The sequence below is a fragment of the Cryptomeria japonica genome, unplaced genomic scaffold (genome assembly GCF_030272615.1).
Source record: "Cryptomeria japonica unplaced genomic scaffold, Sugi_1.0 HiC_scaffold_13, whole genome shotgun sequence".
NCBI lineage: Eukaryota > Viridiplantae > Streptophyta > Pinopsida > Cupressales > Cupressaceae > Cryptomeria > Cryptomeria japonica.
The window spans coordinates 1,575,862-1,588,171 of NW_026728835.1; positions in this window are offsets into that span (position 1 = coordinate 1,575,862).

The window sequence follows — 12,310 nt, forward strand, 5'->3', positions numbered from 1 at the left end:
CATCGGTCGGAGATGCTCCTACATCATCGACCTTCTGGGAATAGATCCAAACACTCATATATTTCTCAGAGCCAATTTTGTGAATTTGTTTGATGATTGTATCTCATTGTTTATGCATAATTTCTTAGATTTACACACATTTACCCTAATTTCAGCATCTTCACAATTCAACCTAAAAAGAGGGAATCAAATTCCGAATCGAATTCCAACCAATGAATCTAATCAGTGTTGGTAATTGACACTCATCAGATTCATTTTGTTGTCATTGATGGAAACAAGATTAGATGGAAGTCATATATCGGCATTAGGAGGCATTTACCGACAGACATCGGCTTTGGAGCATTCAGGGCTACACCAACACCGACACTGGCACCGGAACTGACATGAGTACTTGAAGGAAGCCGACATCAAGGGAGATTTATTTAGTAAATCATTTTGTAATTATTGTTGAGATCGATATTGAATATCTTTTGTAAAGTATTGTAAGCCGACATAAGGCATATTGTTTGTAATGGGTATATAGGTCAGTCTGCTAGGTCATTTTGAAGTGTGATAATGATATGACATAGGATGCGACATAGGAAAATATAGAAGAACAATATAATGCAAAGTATATGTATGTAGATCATTTGTATGCAAGTGTTATATCATGTAATGATCTATAGATAGCTTGGAAAGCATTCTTGGAGGAGAAGAGATACCGATAGTAGTGTTCAAGGTTTATGAACCGGTACCGAGCAAAGCTAGAACTGGAACTCTATTTGGCATAGCAGATGCATTTTTGAGTTCAATTTTATTGTTTTACTTTAGCAGAAACTTGTAGTCAGTGATAATCTTTAGTGATGAGTAGTATGCTCTAGGTAGTGTGACTTCCTGCATGTGGAGGGCCCCATTATATGTAATATCCTTACATATGGCCAGTGAATTGATATTGTGGGTCACAAATCCCACCATGTTTTTTCCTCTTTGAGGTTTTCCATGTTCAAATTATGTGTGTTATGGTGTTCATTTATGTGGATGGTTTATTTGCTTCAAGTCATATATTTATTTGTTTACCGGTTTATATGTGTATGGTATAAAAGGATAAAATCTTGTGTTACCAGCAGAACACTGATTCACTCCCCCTCTCAATGTTCTTGGATCCCAACAATTGGTATTAGAGCCCAGTACCTCGGAAGAAGTTTAACAGCTTGAGGAAGATCTTGAAACTGGAATCTTTGAACATGGCTATGGAGAACCAACTTGAGATGTCTCTTGAGGATAATGATGCTAAAAGGATGAAGAACTTGAAATAGCAAGAAGGATTGAATTCTGCAAATGAGTTCATTCTTATCCTGCAAGAAAGGTTATCATCAACTCAAGCCAAGAGAAAAGAACTTTTGCAAAATCTGGATGATGAGGAGAAGAATGTACTTAAGGAACAATGTCAGAAACTAAGTCAAGCAAATATTCTCATGAATAATGAAATGCAAGATTTGACTATGAGGTTATCAAAAGATATTGAGGACAGAAAGAAGGAAAATAATCTTGTTATATGTCTGAAGAACAAATTTGATGAATGTGACAGATTGACTCATGAGAATAATCTATTGAGAACTGATTTGGCACAATCTTGGAACAATGAACAAGAACTTGAAAGACAAATAACTACTCTGAGAGATTATCTAACTACTGCAAGTGAGTATAAAGAAAAATTCAGGATTAGTGCTGCACAGTTGGATGAGTTGTTGAAAAGACAAAGGTAGATTGATGATTCTAGAGGACTTGGATTTGTACAAGTTGAAAGCTCTGGTATTGCAAATGAAGATCAGACAACCGGTATGCAGAACTCATCAGAATAGAGGAAACCGGTAAGGCAATCTAATGCTTATAAATTCAATGGTAGATGTTTTGTTTGCAATAAATTTGGGCATATGGATAAACAATGTAGAAAGAAAGCAAATCAAAGCTACAATTTTGTTCTCGGTCAATGCACAAATTGCAGGAAATATGGTCATAGATCAAAATATTGCAGATTGAATGTTAAATATCATGCATGTGAAAAATTTGGACATTTTTCTACTCACTATAGGTCAAGGAATGACACCAGATTTCTCAAATCAATTCAGAAGAATAGTGTTACATGTTATGCATGAAACAAAATAGGTCATATTGCTAAATACTACAGAAGAAAGACTCAACTAGTTAGCAATGATAAAGATAATGAGAAAGGAAAGCATAAGGTAGATGAAATACAACAAGATCACACCAAGAGATGGGTTAGAAAATATGAAGAACCAAGTGGAGATGGATCTACACTGGTAACTCCATCGGTAGAATAGGGTATTCCTCCATCGATAGGAAATTCCACTGATAACTGAGGCATAAGCCTTAGGCTTGATGAAGTCATTGCAAAATCCTGCATATTACCCCGAAGGAGATCTAGAAGAGATCTGGAGAGTTGTGTTCATTATTGATGAAGGTTCACCCGACACAAGACTCTAAAACCAACATCTGTAGGGTTGTTCATGAAGCATTTATTACAGAGAAAGATTAGGGTTCTATTCACTAATAAAAGGGGTAAGTGAATTCATTTTCACTCACCAAGCATTCGAGCATTCAGAGCGAATTTCAGGCAAATTAAGAGCAAGCAAAGGCATTCTGAAAGGATTTCGAGCAGAAACACTCAATATTCCACCGACGTTCACTTTTAGGTATTATTAGAAATGGTATCTAGATCTTCAACTGCTACTTTCATTGCAAATATTACCATTGTCAAAGTCAAGGATAGGTTAAGGCTCATATTCAAGGAGGTTCCCGAAATTGCTAAGAAAGAAGACTCTGTCGGAGCATTTTCTAAGGTTCCTGACGATGTGATGCATGTTGAAGACATGGGGGCATACATTCACTACAACCTGGAGGATCTAGGCACATATGACATAAAAAGCATGTATCAATCCATGATACTAGGAGACTTGGTAACCATCAAACCAGAATACAAAGCAATTGAGGATTTAGGGTTAACCGGTATTATGTACATATTGGAATTCAAGGATGAAGTTATCAGATATGTTCTGAGCAAGATTCACATTGAGTTTATCTGGTTGGATAGGCCTTACATGATCAGTAAGGAGGCTATTTAAGCAGTCAATGACTTACCCAAAGTCGGACAAGAAACTGGCAAAAACATTTCCCACACTGAGGTCGAGAAACTCACTGGAGCAACTCCTAATAGAAGATCAATGAGGATCAACACAATCACCGACATTGATGTGAAATTTGCAAGCATGGTAATAGGTTATAAGGTAACTCAATCCAACTGATTGAATTCTATTGCTAGTTCATGCATTCATGTTGCATATCAGATGCTAAGGAATAATGCAAAATATGATTTATGTGAATGGATGAGGAGTGAATTGATGTTGAACCTTGGAAAGGTCAAGCCCGAGTCAAGAAAGGAACTTTCAGATATGGAAATTTGATTGTTTGTTTAATGCTTTACTTCCTGAATGAGCTACCCAGTCTTGGAAAGAATTGTTGGGCTCATGACATACCAGTAGGTATGCAGATAAAGGAAGCAATGACCGGTCTTGGTACTGGCAGAGATGAGAAACTTTGGGGGTATTTCAAAACATTCTTAGAAACCATGAGGCAGAGGAAGAGAATTTCAAAGAAAATTGTGGAGAAGTACTCCACTGATATCTATTTTATGGTAAAAAGTGATGAAACTCTTATGGAGGCAGTTGAACCTAGAACAATCTTGATTATAGAGCTTGGATATGAGTTAGATGATAGCATTTTTGAACTCTATGCAAAAATGCTACTAGATGCCCCATTGGATGACAAAACAAAGCATTTTGGCACAACAGAAGAGAAGGCACTTGAAGTCAAAACTGGTTTTAACAGGAAGAGAAGAGAGAAGAAAATAGAAAATATTTTTGTATATGTAAAGGATGTAATTCATAAAATAGACACTCAACTAGGTTCTGGATCCAAACCAGCAGTGGCTAGTACTGCAAAAGTGAAGAAGCCTGAAGCTTACATTTCTACCATCAATTCTGATTCTGACATTGAGGACAATGAACCTCTAGCATTCAGAAGGGTACAAAGGAAGAAAGTGGATCAACCACCGGTAGAGCAGAAGAAGGTAGAGCCTAGAAGGAGACTTGTTAGAAAGGCAACTAAACCAACTGCACCACCACCTCTGGCAAGGAAGCCTACACAGAAGAGGAAACCAATCACATCTATATTAGAAACCACAAGAAAAAAGAGTAAGAGTGATTACATTGAGTCTGGTAAGACTAAAAGGGCCTGTGCTAAATTAATTGATGAAATTACAAAAGATGGAATTTTGAAAAATGTATCTATGTATGCTAGAAGAATTGACGTTGTCAAGAGGGATAGGGAGATTAAGGAAGTAGCACTTTTGGAAATGTGTGGTTCTATAAATGATGAGGAAATGAAAAGGTGCATAGATGTTATAAATAGGACAATTTTGAGTAGTAAACCCTGACAAATAAGCCCGATGATGGGCAGAGTAAATGAGGTAATAAAAGAGACCAGTAAGGGTTGGACCAAATTCTTCCTGAAGAATCTTGATTTTCTCACATCTCATGAAGAATTTGTTAAAGCTACATCTTCCACCATTCCTGACAAATCAAAAGGGAAAGGTATTTTGAGTAGTTCAACTCCAATTTTGACCACACTGGCAGTAACCATAGACATACAGACTCAACCAACAGTAAAAGAGAGTGTACAGTCTGTACCGACACAAACTATTTTTGAGCAAGTCAATGTACAGGACACTGTAAATACTGTGGATAATACTCCACCGATAGTAATTGACACTGCACCAAGTGGTGGGACCACCGGTGCAAAAGACGTTGTAGAGGATAAGGTAAAGGAAACTGAATCTATACCGACAGTTAAAACTGATTCCCTGACAAAGGATTTTGCAATTGACACTTCTCAAGTTGAGAATAAATCCATCACTAAGATGAGTCCCCCTGAGTTAATAATGATGGCTACTCAGAAACCATTAAAGGGGGGTACTGTAGACAAGAGAATAATTGATCAATCAGTTACAATATTGCACAGATTGACACTTGATTGTTAGATTCAAGATGGAGCAAGCCCTTCCGACAAGCTCAAAACTCTAATAGAGCATATTTCTAAAATTTTTCAATCTCTGATGCAAATTGAAGACCGATAGGCTCTAGAAAGTTTCACTATAGGTAAAAGAGCAACCTCTGACCAAATAATAGAAACAAAGAAAAAGAAAATTGAGGCAAAACTCATTCTTATTGAGAATTGTCTGAAACAAGGTACAAATATCTACAGGGTCTATTGTAACATAGGAATTCTTACAGCTAATGTAGATAGCAGATTAAAGGAGTTACATGATAAGGTAGCTAGTATTGCTAACTCTTTTGATGGATTAACCACACTGACCACATCTGTTGATGGACAAATTTTGTCCTTGGAGAACCAAATTTTTTCTTTTGAGAACGAGAGAGATAAACTCATTAGGAGAGCAAGGAGTCTTAGAGGATGGGTGAGTCCCAGATTGGATTCACTAGGTGTTCATAAGAGAGAGTGCATGGACATGATTGCTAAACCCACACTGGCAGCTGTCAAGGAGAAGGAAACACTTTCCCAATTACTAACTGGACTTGCATCCATATCTAACACCTTGAAAAATGGTTGGGATACATATCTTCAGTTGTTAAATAAGGCTTACCCAGAAATTTTGAAGTTGGTTAAACTCCAGTGAAATTAACAAGTATTCATTTTTTTTTCACCAGTCTTTGGGATTGATGTCAAAGGGGGAGTATGTATATATGTAAAAAATATCATAAAAATTAGACAGGATCACATGGGAAGGATATTAGAATATCAGAAGGAGTATATTGCTCAGTGGGAGCATAATTGAGTTGAACCGTCAGGGAATCCATTTTTCACATGAGTGTTGCCATCAATGCCAAAGGGGGAGATTGTTGGCAATTACACTCATCAGATTTATTTTGTTTTCATTGATGGCAACAATATTAGATGGAGGTCATATACCGGCATTAGGAGGCATATACCGACAAACACTGACTTTGGAGCATTCAGGGCAACACCGGCGCCGACACTGACATAGGTACTTGAAGGAAGCGGACATCAAGGGAGATTTATTTAGTAAATCATTTTATAATTATTGTTGAGGCCGACATTGAATATCTTTTGTAATGCATTGTAAGCCGACATAAGGCATACTGTTTGTAATGGATATATAGGTCAATCTGCTAGGTCATTTTGAAGTGTGATAATGATATGACATAATGATATAACATAGGATGCGACATAGGAGAATATAGAAGAACTGTATAATGTGAAGTATATGTATGTAGATAATTTGTATGCAAGTTTTATATCATGCAATGATCTATAGATAGCTTGGAAAGAATTCTTGGAGGAGAAAAGATACTCGTAGTATTGTTCAGGGTTTATGAACCAGTATAGAGCAAAGCTAGAACTGGAACTCTATTTGGCATAGAAGATGAATTTTTGAGTTAAATTTTATTGTTTTACTTCACCAGAAACTTGTAGTCAGTGAGACTCTTTAGTGATGAGCAATATGCTCTAGGCAGTGTGCCTTCCTGCATGTGCAGGCCCCCATTATATGTAATATCCTTTCATATGGCCAGTGAACTGATATTGTGGGTCACAAATCCCACCGTGGTTTTTCCTCTTTGAGGTTTTCCACATACAAATTTTGTGTGTTATGGTGTTCATTTATGTGGATGATTTATTTCCTTCAAGTTATATATTTATTTGTTATCAGTTTATATGTGTATGATATAAAAGGATAAAATATTGTGTTACCGACAGAACATTGATTCACACCCCCTCTCAGTGTTCTTGGATACCAATAATCAGAATTATCAACCCTATATGTTTTGGATTGATGCAATATCTATTGGATTCACCCCTCTAATGTAATTGGTCCCTAAGAAAAATTAGTAGTTTTACTACATCCAGTGGTGGAAACCCTAATTTTCACTACTTTGCAAGAATGTATTTGCAAGACTTTCATCAACTATGTAGAAGTATTAATTGTACTTTCATAGAAAAAAGTCTTCTTATTTTTTTATGGCTACTAATTCCTTGAAATAATACAATTGAAAGGTTGCTCAGGCTTACTAGGACATTATTTGTTTCTCATTGGTCGCTATCTACCTATTTTCTAAAAACTGTCAACTCAGGGGTTTCTTCTTATTTTGGTTAATATGATAGGAAAGTATGCTATCACCTTTATTTGGTGATAGAAAATATAGACTCATCATCCTTCATTTCATTAATACATATCTTTAGCAGGTCAGCCTCCCGATTAGCCTATAAGGTCGAGTGAGAGGGAACAACCCAAGTGGCAATGGCTAAAGCCAAGCAATCTGAGTCACTATAAATAAATGTGTTTGTGATGAAAGTTGCAAATGATGACTGTTACATGTTTTCATAACGACGTCATATTTCCTATAGTACATATATGATGTGTGAAAACCTGTCCAACGTAACCTCTACAGGTTGGGAAGCCTCCTTTAACATACTGGAAAACACTGTTGATTATGACCACTCGAATGGTACCCTAACTACTATTTGTTTTTAACTAGAAGCTACCCAGTTCAGCTCTGAACATTATTATTCTCTCAATACAAGGAGGGGGAAGAATCTATCCCAAAGACACTCACCATATGTCCCTCTTGAGTGTATGTGTGAATTCCCCTTTTGAGTGCTTATTGCTAGGCTCACAATGGGACTCCACTAGTTATGGGCACCAAGATGTGGGCTAAGAAATAATAATGAAGCCAACTTCCTTAGGATAGAAATGATTGTTGTGTCTTTCATATTATATACCTATGAAAAATTGGGCTTCCTTTAAGGCCTCGAACATACACTTTATGTTGTCCTTTGAAATAGAGACAAGTTGTCTTTTTAAAATCCAGCTTCTATGTTTTTAAATCAAATCAGAATATCATCCATTGAATCTTGGAAAAAATTTCAAACTCAAACTTTAAACTATCAAATTTACATATTTCACAATAGATTAGCTCTCTAGGTCTAAACATTAGCTCTTTCAATCCAAACTTTAGCACTCTGGGTCTAAACATCAACGTTCTAAGCATTAACTTTAGAGTTCTAAGTCTTAACATCAACACTCTTGGTCCTAAGTTTAGAGTTCTCAGGGTTAAAATCAACGTTCTTGGTACTACGTTCAGTGTTCTTAGTCTTAGCATCAACTTTCTCAGTCTAAACTTTTGCATTTGCAGTCAACAGAGTAGAGTTATGAGTATTAAAAACAATGTTCCTAGTCTTAGAATCAACGTTTCAATCATTATTTCAGCATTCCTGGTAAGCTACATCAAAAGAAGAGAACAAAAACAACCCTTTTTCAGGCAGTTAAACATAGTTTTGGATCATCTTTTTGAAACATTTCTCAATTTATCTCTGTCAGGATAAATTCAAAACCAGTTTTTACATGTTTTCATCACAAACAAGTTTAGAATCCAAACATCTCAAAGTGCACAATTAAATATCTTTGATAACTGATCTCTCAAACATAATTTCTCATCAGGATTTATCATCCTTCATCACGAAACTACAATGCTAGATCAGATTTGACCTTGTTCTCTTAATAGGATATATCTTTCCTATTACACTTGGTCAAATCATATCAAAATTTTGTATTCCAAACAAAGATCAAAATACTTGCATGACCATTTCTTGTCATTTGAAAAAGAGGAAGCTTAGTTAGAAAGCAATATTGAAAGGGAGAAAAATTATTTATATAAACCACAAACTCTTATTGAAACATTGCACATTCCTACATCGATATCGTGATTATCTACGCGGTCGCGGAAATGAGTTTGTCAACAAAACTCTAAGAATGCGTGCCTTGGAACAAAGATCAGGACTATCTCAATATCTCAATAGAAGTGGCCAAATAAACTTGCCATATTTAACTCAACAACTAATCACCTATTGAGTCACAATTTCAAATATCAAAACATTTAGATCATTTGTATGCCCATATTAACCAGGGCCCGGAAATAAAAACTGAAAAGAAAGGAAAGAAAAACACCTACAATGGCAAAGAAAAATCCTTTCTTTCATCGATTTTTACATGAAGAGGAGGAAGAGGAGATGACTGATGAAATACTAAGAGAAATACAACAAGATTTGAAATTTGGGAAATTTATGAAAAAGATGTTAGAAATAAAAAAGGAGAAATATTTTTTGATGCTAGCTAATTTAGGTGCTAAACTACCTAAAACATTTGACATAGAAAACTTCAGACAAAATGTAGAATCACATGATACCCAAAATACTAATGATCGGCCTGAGGATACACTAAATCACACTCGCAATGAAAGTAATGAGGGGACAAGAAACAACCATGAAACAAACAATAATGTTGACAATCCTCTTTTGACACTTACGAAACAAATGCAAACACTCCAACAACAGATACAAGATATGCAACAAGGAACCATCAAAAGATATTTATTGGAGGACATTTGTCCATACCCTTTTAATAGGAGTTTAAAAATGGTGCCTTTTCCCCATTATTGTGAAATGCCAAAATATGAAAAATATGATGGCAAAATGGATCCTAAAGATCATATCAGAGAATTTTGTACCATGAGCATGGGGTTTGTAGGTCCAATGAAACATATCTTGTGCATTTATTCCCAATAAATCTAAGTGGACAATCTATGGAGTGGCTCTTTAAACTACCACCGGGAATTAGATCATTTGAAGAAATTGTGGATAAATTTATATCACAATACTCCTATAACATACAACATGAGATCACAATGTGGGGATTGTGCAACATAAAACAAAAAAATGGAGAACATTTTATAACCTTAAAAAGATGGAGACGTTTGTTTGCTAGATAACAAAAAAATGGATATTTTCATTGACAATCTCACAAGCGAGATGAGATATAGGCTAAAGTTTCAATGTCCTCCCATTTGTAATAAAATGGTTGAAAATGGGATCAAGATAGAAGATGATATGGTTAAAAAGGAGAATTAAAACTTAACAAAGAGGGCAATAATTCTTTCAACAATACCAAAAACAATAGCAATCATAACAATGATAAACCCAAATTTTTTACCAGAAATAGAAATGTTGTCAATGATGGAGTGGTAGATGCAAATAATTTTCACAACCAAAGCAACCCATATTCAATCTATCAAGTCACACACTAGTTGTTAACCAAGATAACAAAAAACCAAGAACGTCTTTTCCTAACTTTCGTAGGAAATTTACCAACATTGGTGAACCATTACAATTAGCGTTAAAGACACTTCTTGCAAACAAACTGATCATGTTGCTAGAAGTAAGAGACTTTGAAGCTAAAGTAAAACCATTGTGGTGGAATGACAACCATTTTTGTGATTATCATCGAAACAAAGGACACCAAACAAATGATTGTCAAAGACTAAAACACATCATTCAAGCCTTGATTGACGATGAGCTCATAACAGTGGATGGACATAAGATAAAAGAATCATATACGACATTCAAAAATCCACTTCTAAACTATGAGAAGGGTGAACCATCAAACACACATGATGGAAAAGGGAAAGAAAAGGTTAACTATGCTCATGCATAAGAGAATGTGGTTAACGCCATCATTATTAAAGAAAAAGCACAATCAGAGCCAACACATTCTATTACTAGAAGCAAAGCTAAAAAGACCTTCCTAGGTCCGTAACCAATATAATGTCCACTTCGAGACAATACAACCTAGTGGATCAATTGCAGAAAACCCTTGCACAAATATCAATGCTAGAGTTGTTAAAACTTTCACCAACACACAAAGAGATTTTAGAAAAAGCTTTAGTAGAGACCACTGTCTCTAAGGATTTGGATGTTGATCAATTCCAGACCATGGTAGGACATTTAACAACACCTCATTACTTATCCTTTACGAAAAATGATAACGTCATCATTGTTAAAGAAAAAGCACAATCAGAGCCAACACATTCTATTACTAGAAGAAAAGCTAAAAAGACCTTCCTAGGTCCATAACCAATACAACATCCACTTCAAGACAATACAACCTAGTGGATCAATTGTAGAAAAACCTTGCACAAATATCAATACTAGAGTTGTTAAAACTTTCACCAATGCACGAAGACATTTTAGAAAAAGCTTTAGTAGAGACCACTGTCTCTAAGGATTTGGGTGTTGATCAATTCCAGGTTATGGTAGGACATTTAACAACACCTCATTACTTATCCTTTATGAAAAATGATGACATATCCTTACAACATCCTCATAATGCTTCACTGCATATTGAAGTGCTTATCCACAGGATGCGCATTAAACGTGTCCTCATAGATGGGGGATCCGGCTTGAATATTTATGCATTAAGATAGGTTGACACATTAGGTTTCTCTAAAAAAGCAGTGGATCCCATAAATAAGATCACCATAAAAGAATATGACGAAGAGGAAAGCTCTTCTAAAGGAACGGTGATCTTACCTCTAAGAATAAGACCCGTATAGAGGAACATGGTTTGTCAAGTATTAGACTTAAATTTATCCTACAACATACTTCTAGGCAGGCCTTTTGATCCATGATATCTAGGCAGTTCCTTCAACATATCACCAGTATGTAAAGTTCCCCTATGATGGACAAGAGATCTCCATTTCAGCAGATTCAAATCTCTTTCAACATTGCAGTAATCTGAGACCAAATCAAGATGTAATAGTTCCCCATAATAGAGAGTCTTTGTCTGCTAAACTATCACCTAAGGAGCACTCGTCCACCGCAACTTTGGCAAGTTTTGGGAAAAATATACAACTAAACACCAATGGAATGGGAGAATATTATCTACAATATTTTCTACTCTCTCCTTGATCTTATGGTAAATTATCCATTTCACAACAACCTGCGAAAAAACCTCTCAAGATGTTTGATGGAGCATTTGTTAAAGCATGAACCCTATATAAAGAGATAGAGGACAAATATGTCTTACAATGGCTCTATAAGGATGATGAAGCTCAACAAAAAATTAATAATGTCAACATACCCATAGATAAGTATGGAAAAGGATTCCACATCCCATAAAGAATGGGATATTATGGCATAGGTCCCATGGGTAAAAGGAAAGAAAGCATTATAGAGCCCATATAACCTAAATCTCAAAATGTAAAGGACAAGTCAAGATCAAGTTTTGGTCAATATACAACAAGAACATAAGAAGTGACTACTAATCAGCAAGGACAAGAATATGATAGGAGGCCAAAAGACCTAGTGGCAAGACAAGCAGAAG